The sequence below is a fragment of the Polistes fuscatus genome, unplaced genomic scaffold (assembly GCF_010416935.1).
Source record: "Polistes fuscatus isolate 324 unplaced genomic scaffold, CU_Pfus_HIC Scaffold8, whole genome shotgun sequence".
Lineage (NCBI taxonomy): Eukaryota > Metazoa > Arthropoda > Insecta > Hymenoptera > Vespidae > Polistes > Polistes fuscatus.
Window position 1 is genome coordinate 8,577,941 of NW_025113162.1, and position 10,678 is coordinate 8,588,618.

A 10,678-nucleotide genomic window follows, 5' to 3' on the forward strand; every position below is an offset into this window, starting at 1 on the left:
AAACAATTATCCAACACCATGGAACACGCCACTAGCACAGCGGGGAACCGGACAGAGGTAAAAGGCCCTTCGGTAGCTTCTCTCGGAGATCTTTCGAATTAGCCAAACAACGCGCAAGAATCCTTCCTCGATCTTATACCTTTTTAAGCACGAGCTATAATACCACGAAAGAAAAACGCCTCTTGACATTTTTTCTTCTTTTTTTTCTAAATAAGATTATTTTATTTCGCAGGCTTCACAAAAGAAAAGATTTGGAATGTTTGATGGTCGATTGCTGCAGGTATAAAAAGTAAAAGATGAAATATATTGTAAATATACCAATTGAATCAATAACAACAATTTGCGGTAGATCGACGGTCACGCGTCGTTCCGGCAAGAAAATCTCAGCAAAGTGTTTGATTACTCGAAGTATTCATCACTTTGCGTATGGATTTATCATTACAGAAAGCAGTTATAGCGTGTTAGACGTTCGGAAGGCGCTGTGTCACTGCGCTGGTGTTTAGCCAAGATATTTGGCCTCGCAAATATTTGGAGATTGTCTACAGCTTCTAACCACTGCGCTCTACTCTATCGGCTCTTGTTACATTTAATTAATGCTATGTACATTTGTAGTATCCGTTCGATGTTCCTCGATATCGAGTCTTTATTCGTTTGTTTTTCGATTTTATTCTTTCTTTCTTTTTTTCTTTTTTTTTCCTTCTTTCGTATTATTATTTAGATATAATAATTTTCTTTATCGTTATTTTCTCCCCAATAGTATACAATAGAAAAGAAAGAGTATGATTTATTTACATCGGTATTGTAAAGTATTTATTTCAACGCAAGCTCGGCCAAACCACCGTCCACTCACGCTAATATCGTGCAAGAATAGAAGAGGACACCACGAAAAAAAAAAGAAAAAAGGGAAACCGCATACACGGTTTCGAAGAACGCGACCCGAACCGACCTCGATCGACCTAACCGATTATTATTAGGTTTCGTCCTTTATTTTCTTATAACGTGCGTACTTTGCGGCGACGTGCCCTAATAGAGCGAATCGATGCAAGATTAATACAGTAATCGGGCCGAATGTTTACGCAACCGAGTCCATTATCTCTGCATCGTTCTTCGACATTTTACTCGACCGAGCGAATTTCATAAAATACGCGTATTTATTTTTTTTTTCTATCTTTTTTTTTCACGAAAAACCGTCCGACGGATAATTTAAATGAAACGATTTTATACGCGTATTTTGTTTCTCTCTCTATCTCTCTACCTCTCATTTTTTGAAGCACTTAATATTCCTATCCGTAGCAGCAGGCCAAACGATGTTCATAAAATTCACGTTCTCCATAAATAAATATATTACCGGGTGGAAAAGGATGAGGCACGACGATGACGACGGTAATTCATTCAATATTTGGCAGGATATTTAACGCTATACGCGACGACATGTTGGCGAATTAACGTCATAATTCGACGTCCGCGATGTTGTTTACGTTGCTTTTCCGCATACATATCGGAAATTAAACTATAAGCAGTATCTCTCCTGTTCGACGATAAGAGGATAAGGTCGGTTAAGGGATATCCTAGTTGAATTACCGTTACTTCGATACGACGTCCTGCATCCTACTTTCTACACGCGTGATATCTAACGAGAGGACGTACGCGAGCTATTTCTAACGGGTGGTACTAGTAAAACAACGACGACGAGTGATCTTCAATTTCATTATTATGAAATACAAAAATTCCCCCTAAAATAATATAGTCAACTAATCGTCAGCTTCGAAACGATCGCGACACTGCGGTATATAATAATAATAATATATATTTATCGATTAAAACTATAAAAAGAAATGACGTATATATAAGGAAAGAGTTCGATAAATGCAAAGCATCGATCCTTTTTTCCCTGTTTTCGAAAAGCTTGATGACCTAGCCGTTAGGAAAGTACGGACAGGCAAACACGACTACTACTACACTACTACTACTACTACTACATGCGAAAGCAAACGCGAGACTTTGATCGGAACTCAAAGCACGAGTTACGCGGGTATTAAGCTTTCGCTCGTATATCCGTGAGCCCGTGTCACGTGGTCACCCGGTACGTGAACGGTTATAATGTATGGCCTAGTCAGGTTCGGCATGGTCCAGTAGGGGGAGTTTGGTTGACAAATCATTAACTATGCATCGAGCCGGCCTGCAAATACTCGTTACTAGTGCTTCCCCGTTGTGGGCCACCCTCTCTGCGACCCCCGCCTGCCACCCCCGCTTGCCACCCTCCGTCAGGCCGTCGTCACCCCTTCGTCACTGGGAGCGGCCTGCCACCCATCGCGAGCTACGGACGCCTCTCTACGGGCACGGCGATGGCCCGACGACGGCCCGACGACGGCCCGACGACCTAGCCAACCCCTAAATACATCGCTCTAACCATTATGCAGCATTATAACGTCGATGCGCGCGCTCCAAACGACCTATCGATATTTTATGAGGACCCGTTTTTGCCTTCCTTACTGCGCCTTTTGTCCAAAGATTATTCAACGAGACTAACGAGCATAGATCGCAAACCCGACAACCGTGCTGCTTCGCGACGCGTCCAACTCGAACGTAGCAGGATCGATCATCGAACGATTTCAAAATACGATCGTTTCTTCTATATCGAATCCGGCAAATATTTGAATATTACAAGTAAGGCGCGTAGCGTGAAAGAAGAAAAAAAAAAAAAAGAAAGAAAATAAACGCGACGAGGAGTCGGTTGTAGTAGGGGTGAGGAGCGAAGAGGTGAAAATTGGAAAAAGGAAAGAAGGATAGCTGGGACTGGTGCGGTTTAGAGCCATTCGTATGTACATGGGAATTTGTTGTCCGTTATGCGGCGTGCATAGAGAAAGATAGATAGATGGATAGATAGATGGAGGGAGAGAGAGAGAGAGAGAGAGTGGATAGGGCGATATCGAGCAGACGAAGGTTAGGGTATAACGCGAGGGTCGGTACCAGCATACGGCGCCAAGCTGGAACGCAACCCCCGGCCCGTTTCACCGGTTGAAAGGAGAAAGACGAACGAGAGAGGAGGAAGAAGAGAAAGAGGAGGGCGGCGAGGGGTAGGAGAGGAGGAGAAGGACGGAGGGTGAGCGAATTCGCAGCATTAAACATGGTGGACTCGCGCATTGGTTGCGCAGTAGCTGGGCGTTACGGACCGCACCATCGACCAGCGAACTATACGCGGTACTGTACACCAACCGTCCTGCGGCGAGTCCGCTTTCATCCCCTCTTGCTATCAACCCCCTCCACTTCGCTCCAACTCTTTCCATCTCTTACTCTATTTCCTTCTATCTCTTCTCTAGTTCCCTCCTTACAAGCTCAGGTGGAAATGGAGTAGAGATGGTTGCGTGGATACCTACGTGCGTGGCTAACCTTGCACGTCCTCCTTAATCCGTTGCCATCGGTACTTCGGTCAAAGTCGAATCGACGAATCTAACTATATAAACTGCTGTCGGATGGAAATATACGAGACCTTTCTTTTTTTTTTTTTTTTTTTTTATTTCATAAATAAATTGTAATCGGAAAATAAATTGCCGTATAGAGAAATTATTTCTCTCTTTTAAATATATAATCATAAAGGAATAATCTCTTAGTGATCGTGTACCTTATTTCCGAGTCATTTTTTATCCTACTTTTTTCGAATAAACGACACGAGTATTCTAATTGTATATAATGTATATAATAAAATATATATTATTACGATCGATCCATTTTTCGAATGAATTTTGTGCAATGAACGCTCTAACCGAAGAAGGATTTTACAACGCAACTCTCATCGAATTTTCCGAGAAAATGTTAAACCCCGAAGAAGAAGAAAAAGAAGAAGAAGAAGAAGAAAGATTTTCAAGGAGAAAAGAGAAAAGGGAGAAAGATGCCCTGCGGTTTTCCACGATCCGCTAACGTAAGAGAAATAAAGAGGGAGGACGAAGAAGAGGGTGGACGAGGAGCAACGAAGATCCGTTGGAAGAGAAGATGCGCGAGTATAATAAAGGGTAAACATTCCTCCGGCGGGCCAACCCCTTACCGCCGAGGGGTCCTTTGCGATTTCGTGAGATTTTCAGTTAATTTTCTGGTTCCTCTTATGGATCACTCCATCAAGCATCCCCTACCAGTTTTCTGGGGCTATCTCTCGTCCACCATTCGAATTCTCCGACAAAACCCCTCCCACTTCGTAAGAGTTTTCAACCCTTCCAACGAAGCAGCCTGGTATAATATTCAATTACATAGCTGCAAGTAAAGTCAAACAAGCCCACGGGGCCTGCAAATCTCTCTCCTTCCTGTTCTGGGCTTGGTCGAGACTTCCGACCGGCTGAACGGGGGTGTATAGAAACTATATCTATATAGATATATATATATATATATATGTATACGGAAAATGGGAATATATATATTATATCTGTGTATAGGTCTGTATATATATAGGTACATACAAACGCGCTGCGTTGCTCCACATCGCTTTATCGTACCGGTTTCTCTACCTTCCGGAGATGCTTGCCTACGGTAACAAAGAGAATACGAATATCTGTTCTAAATGAAAAAGGATTATCTCTAACGCATTTATTTTCTTTTTATTTTTTATCTTTCTTCATTTTGTTAAACGGAAAGATATATATTTTCTTAAATGAATTTATCGAAAAACATCTTATAGAAGGATTGAAACGAAATAATGGCCGCGATCCGATAGAATTGTGTCGACGACGACGAAATTGAATTCGCGTGGCAACGCAGTGTAATATCCCACGTTTGTCTCTGTGAGTAGAGGCAACCCTCTCTCTCTCTCTCTCTCTCTCTCTCTCTATCGAGGCTCGTAACTACCCCTTGACGTACCACCGGCAAGCAAGCAGAATGAATTAAATATGAATAGACAGAACGGTTTGCGAGCGAAGAATGACGAGAGACTAACCGATTCTTGTATGCTTCCCTTGATTCACCGGACAAATGGTCATTTAATATTTCTCACATACGAATCGAGCTGTATAATCGACAACACCTTCTTCTTCTTTTTTTGTTTTCTATCTAAATTCGTATCGGTTGGATGACGTCTGTTCTGACATTGGTTAGTTTTATCGATCCTTTACTATATTTTGGATTGTAAAAGAACGAAGGTTGCATCTTTTTATCTAAGAAACTCCCAAGCCTTTCATCGTCTCCTACCTTTTTTCTTTTCTTGATGAAAAACTCTCTCTCTCTCTCTCTCTTTCCTTTCCCTCCTATCTTCTTCTTCTTTTTCTCTTTCGTCGACTCCAAGGAACAGGAACAGCCACGCTCTTAATGCCAGCTAATTAATAAACTTTTACCATCTCCGTGTTTGTACCCAACCCCATCATCACCCTCGCGATCCACCCACCTCTAGTCTACCTTACCACCCTCGAGCTCTCTTTCTCTCTCTTTTTACTCGAAGCTGCCTTCGAATTCATCTTCTAACTGGTTTGCTTCAAAGGGTGGCTTCGTTCGTTCCTTCCTTCCTTCCTTCCTTCGTACGGCCCCCTTTTCTGTCTTCTTCCTCCCTCTCTTAACTTTACCCTTTCGAGAACGATTTCGAACCCGGTTCAAAGACACCGTACAATTCTTCGCTTTTCCTTTATCTCGGATAGTTCCCTTTTTATCTTTTACATCTTACCTTTTTTACTTACATTAGAATAAAAAGAATATTTTACATCTTATGCTTATTTGTTAAATGCATCTTTTCTTTTTTTTTTACGCGTCCAAAAAAGAAATTGATTTATTACGTTTCAAAGAAGGAAGAAAAACATTAAAAAAGCAAATAATTGATTTTCTGTGCAGATATTCGGGATTAACTATTTGGGACCACCACCTGGAGAGAAGAATTATCTAGAATAACTCTGGATGATAAGTTTTAGATATAGCTAAGGTCGAGATCTCAAAAGATTCCCGTCCCTTGGATGTTTGCACGCGGCGTGCCGTGATACACGTTTGAGTATGGGGTGTCTGTGTGCGCGTGTGTGTGTGTGGGTGTCTAGAGGAGAGAAAATTATGAGCCAATAAAGGTTTCACGAGGTCGACCGAGAGAAGATAGAGCACGTTGCGCCGGGTCCGTCGGAACGACGCAATCTACGACTTCTTGCTTCTCTAACGACGCGAACGTGGAATAACCGTGTACTTCTCTTTTCCCTAAATATTCGATCCTAAACCCAAGTAGTCCACGAGTATCGATCACGTTTAACGTCCCCTTTTTCAAAGCTTTCAAAATAAAAATAATCAAACTCTCCCGATGATTATTGCGATAACGATCGAGTAGTCCTTTGAGTAGTAGTCATTTTAGCTAGTCCAATTAGGTGATCATTAATTATTATTACATGGAAGATCGTCGAGTTATTTACACGTGTGCCGATGTCCTCGATGTACTCTTTCCGTTCACGTGACCACCAGGTTCAGGGAAAAGAGGGTCAAACGAGAAAGCTAACCCTCATTAGGCACCGTATATCAGGACAAAGTCGCGTGGCAATGACGCGTAATTATTACGCGTCGAGTATTACTTGCATATTACCAACATAGAATAACGTTCGGCGAACCTATTAAATACAGCAGAAATGTACGTAAGGTAAGTCTTAAAAAAAGATATACCTCGGCAGTTTTTTATTTCAGGTAGGTGTGACACGTTAGAGACATAACTGATTCATTGCGCGAATGTTCCCACGAAAGAATAGAACGAACGATCATTTGTTCGAATAAAACGAGAAAGAGTTATAGGTACCCAACTACAAATCCTTTAACTTTGTTCTTTACTTTTTACAAACGTACAAAACCCGAATCGAATTCGGACTTCGATTGTAGATCGAAGATCAATTGAAAAGTTAATGTACCTAGACATTAGCCGTTCGCACGACGGATACGTTTGGAAGAGTGATAATTATTTGAAACACTTTTATTAAGCGAAATCAAGCGAGTCGAGAGAGAGACAGAGAGAGAAGGGAGAGGGGGAGGGGACGTTTAAACGGGAAAACGTGGAAGCAGAAAGTGTGCAAAGAAAGTTCCCTCGCTGGATGTCGATTTAAATCGACACACGAATATCTATAGGAGTTTAACGAACAACTAGGTATATTTGCCAGACATAAACGAAATGGCAATCGTTAATTATTATTACATGGAAGATCGGCGACGTCGCCGGTACCATGGCGTTGCGGCCAGATATCTATGCTACACCACTACTCTGTAATAATAGGCACTCGCTCAAATATTTTCCTCGGTTAAATATTTGATCTCGTTTTTATTCCATTTATTAAAAGCCACGAGCGAAAGGCGCGGGGTCGTTGGGTGGTGGTGGTGGTGCTGCTGCTACTGCTCCTACTGCTCCTACTGCCTGCTGCTGATGAAAAGAGGGTGTGTGTGTGTGTGAGAGAACACGGACCGCACGCTCGCGAAATTCACATCTACGATGATTTAACGAGCCTGCAAATAGAAAGACGACGACGACGACGACGACGACGACGACGACGACGTCAGTCGGGTCGCGAAAACTTCCAAGGACCGATTAGATCTTTGCGTTTGTATATTTTCTCATCGGTTCCACGTTCGCAGCGATTCCTCCTAACATCTTCTTTTTCAATTTCAATAATCTCTGTAACTCGAAGGAAGATTCGCTAGATTCGTCATTTTGTTCGTGTCAGTCAATAAGCGACTTCTCCAAGTGAGTATTATTAGTATCGGGTGAGCGTAAATCCGAAGGTAATCGAAACACGTATCGCTTTCCGATATCGTATTTGCATGTTACAGGACTCGCGTGTTTTCCTTTCGTGGTCGACGCCGAAGAACGTATGTATATATACCTACATGTTCTGGGAAATCTATGGTAAATAGAACCAAGAGTTCGATCAAATTCTTCCCACGTTTGATATGATTTCGGTGTCGGTCTAGAAAAATCGGTAATGAATGCGATTGGAAAAGTATCGAAGTACGTGATACTTAACGAGAAAGACAGATAGAGAGGCTGGATGAGACGGATATTGAAAGATCGATCTTCTCTTCGGATAAATGACCTTGGCGTTTTATCAAGATTAGCATCGATAGCGAATTCTTTAACGTTAGAGCTTCGATGGTCAGAGTCAGTCAATATATTCAGGGTGGCGAAGGAGAAAAGCGGAGGAGAGAAAAAGAGAAAGATAGAAAGTCGCACTAGAACGAAGGGTGGAATGATCGTAAACGAGACCAAGTGGGAGAGTAGAAAAGTAGGAGAAAGAGAGAGAGAGAGAGAACTAGAGGGTGGAGAAATGGGTTGTACGAGTGAGGGGACTATACATCTATTCCATAGTTTCCTCTTCTCTTTCCACTATACATCTATTCTTCGTTGCATCTGAAAAAAAAAAAAAAGGAAAACGAGATACACGCAAATATGATATATATCTTACGTTTAATGTATATATTGTATAAAATTTCCATTAAGATTGGGTAATGTATAATTTCAACATGTTTTTCTTTCCCTACCCTTGCAACGTATCTCTCGCCTACCGAATTCTGAACAAAATTCTTTTCAGCCCTCCGCATAAATAACCGGCCATTTCAACGAATTCATCGACGAAAAATCCTACTCGTCTTTGCTCGAACCGATTCCTTCCGTCGCAACCAACTGAAGCATATATTTTAGATTGATCAAAATCTTCTATGCATTCTATTGATTGACCGTAACATGTATATGTATAGATATTTGTATAACTGAAAAAACAAGATAGGCACAGACGCGTTATCTCTCTTTGATGCCAACGGAGGAAGGATGTTCGGAAAGTGTCTTGATCAAAATTCTATTTGATTTTGTCTTTTTTTTTTTTTAATCGTTACTTTGTCATTCGCCGTTTATGATTCGTCTGGCAGATTTCCCAGCAGGAAGCAGCATCTCCCAGCAACGCAGCGTCCATCAAAACGTCCTCTTGGCTATGCATGTCGTTTGTGGTGGTTGGCTACGGAGAAGGGGGTAGTAGCGCGAACCTCTCCGTGTTGACAGACAAATATTTGTCGCGGCATACACCACCACCGTCAACCACCAGCAACTCTGCCGCCTCCGACGATCTCGACCTTCCTTCCTTCCTTCCTTCCTTCCTTCCTTCCTTCTTATTTTCTTCCTTACTTCCGCTCGATCGTTTCCAAACTTACCACGCAACTTTAACGAATGATTTAACGAATACAAGTTTATAAGAAAAATTTGAAGATTCGATCGCACACGCGAGTACATATAAACACGCGTACATAGAAGAATAGATCTCAAAATAATAGAAGGCATCGAGTACGGGAGAGTGTAATCAAGCGGGAAAAGAACACAAGAAACGATGCAAACGTTTGGATCAGAGATGTGCCATCCAATGTCGTGTTTCGCCGACGTGTTAATGCCGAGGACGGGTTCCGAAGCAGGAAACGAGAATCGGAGTGGGTGGAACGGAATGCAATCGAGTCTTTGTTGCGCTTTTGACCCGGAACTCAGCTAGGCCGACTAGTGTCTGCCCGTGTTTGTCCCGCGCAAACTTTGTTTTTGCAAATAGAACCACGTGTTCCTCCGTTCCCTCTCTCCACTCTTCTCCTACTTCCACCTCCACTCTTTCTCATCCTCCGTCCTCCTCTCTCCCTCTCCCTCTTTCTCTGAATCAACAGCCCCTTGCGCATACACGCGACAGGTGTCCAATCGGGAAAGCGGAACAAAAAGTAGACTAATTCGAACGCTTTGTGGTCGATTCGATCGAAGATTCGTTCGTTCGTTCGTTCGTTCGTTCGTTCGTTCGACCGTTCGTCCGATGAATTTCTTCGTCGCACGTTTCGTTCCAAGTCCTGTGATCCGTAATGCGTGTAACGCGTTAACTGGAGAATTTGAAGCTACAAAATGTCCCATCCGGATCGACCTACTTTTGGGAAACAATGGGAGAAGAAAAAAAAATAGGGAAATAAAAGTAAACCGAATAATAGGAAAATGGGCCAATCGTATATCGTTGAAATTGAAACGTTAAATGCGTAAATTGAAATCGTAGCTTAGTGAAACTGGAAACTCGAAACTCTGGCAGCGTGAGATTTCGAGTCGGTGGGTAGGAGGATGTTGTACGATTCGATGGAAGGTAGAAGCGTACTAATTGAAGGGCCGGTTACGAGCAACACGGTAGCAAGTCTCGTGATTAGCACCTTCCTGGACCACACGCGCTGTTGATTCCACGTATTCGACGGTGCGTCCTTAACGTCGAGTCAACGAAAAGGGAGATAGAAGCCTCTCCTTTGAAACTCCCTTTCTAATCGTATAAACAAAGATGCGATCATGCGATTTAATTTCGATTATTCTAACGACCTGAACAATTCCTTCGTTCGTCCTTTGTATTTTAACTTTCTTAGGAAAAGTCAATTCTCAACTTTCTTATTTTATGTCGTAAAACGAGGAGAAAAAGAGATATCTTCGACGCCGGGCGAAGGTGAAGTCGACATCGGAGTCGACATCGAAAAATGAAAAGCAAGATATTAAAACGAACGAAAGAAAGAAAGAAAGAAAGAAAGAAAGAAAAAAAGCAGCGACTTTCGGAAGTTCATGAAAGTTCGTTTACACAACTCTTTCCCGCGCTGCAATGCATTATGCTCTCGAGACGAGCTGACCTGAAATCTTCGACCTCCGCTGCTCTTCAGGAGGGAAGAGCGACGCAACTCGTCATTCCGGTACACCTTCTACAAGTTTGTCACG

The 10,678-nt window shown here is 42.4% G+C and overlaps 2 long non-coding RNA genes across 2 annotated transcripts; both read left to right on the plus strand.

Annotated features, from left to right (window-relative positions):
* The first annotated feature begins 3,628 nt into the window (after positions 1-3,628).
* On the plus strand, positions 3,629-6,928 carry LOC122524877. The gene is made up of 2 exons (XR_006305654.1): positions 3,629-4,010; positions 5,803-6,928. It is a non-coding gene; the product is annotated as an uncharacterized LOC122524877 (long non-coding RNA).
* Positions 6,929-7,185: 257 nt separating this feature from the next.
* On the plus strand, positions 7,186-8,210 carry LOC122524878. The gene is made up of 2 exons (XR_006305655.1): positions 7,186-7,666; positions 7,753-8,210. It is a non-coding gene; the product is annotated as an uncharacterized LOC122524878 (long non-coding RNA).
* Positions 8,211-10,678: the final 2,468 nt, after the last annotated feature.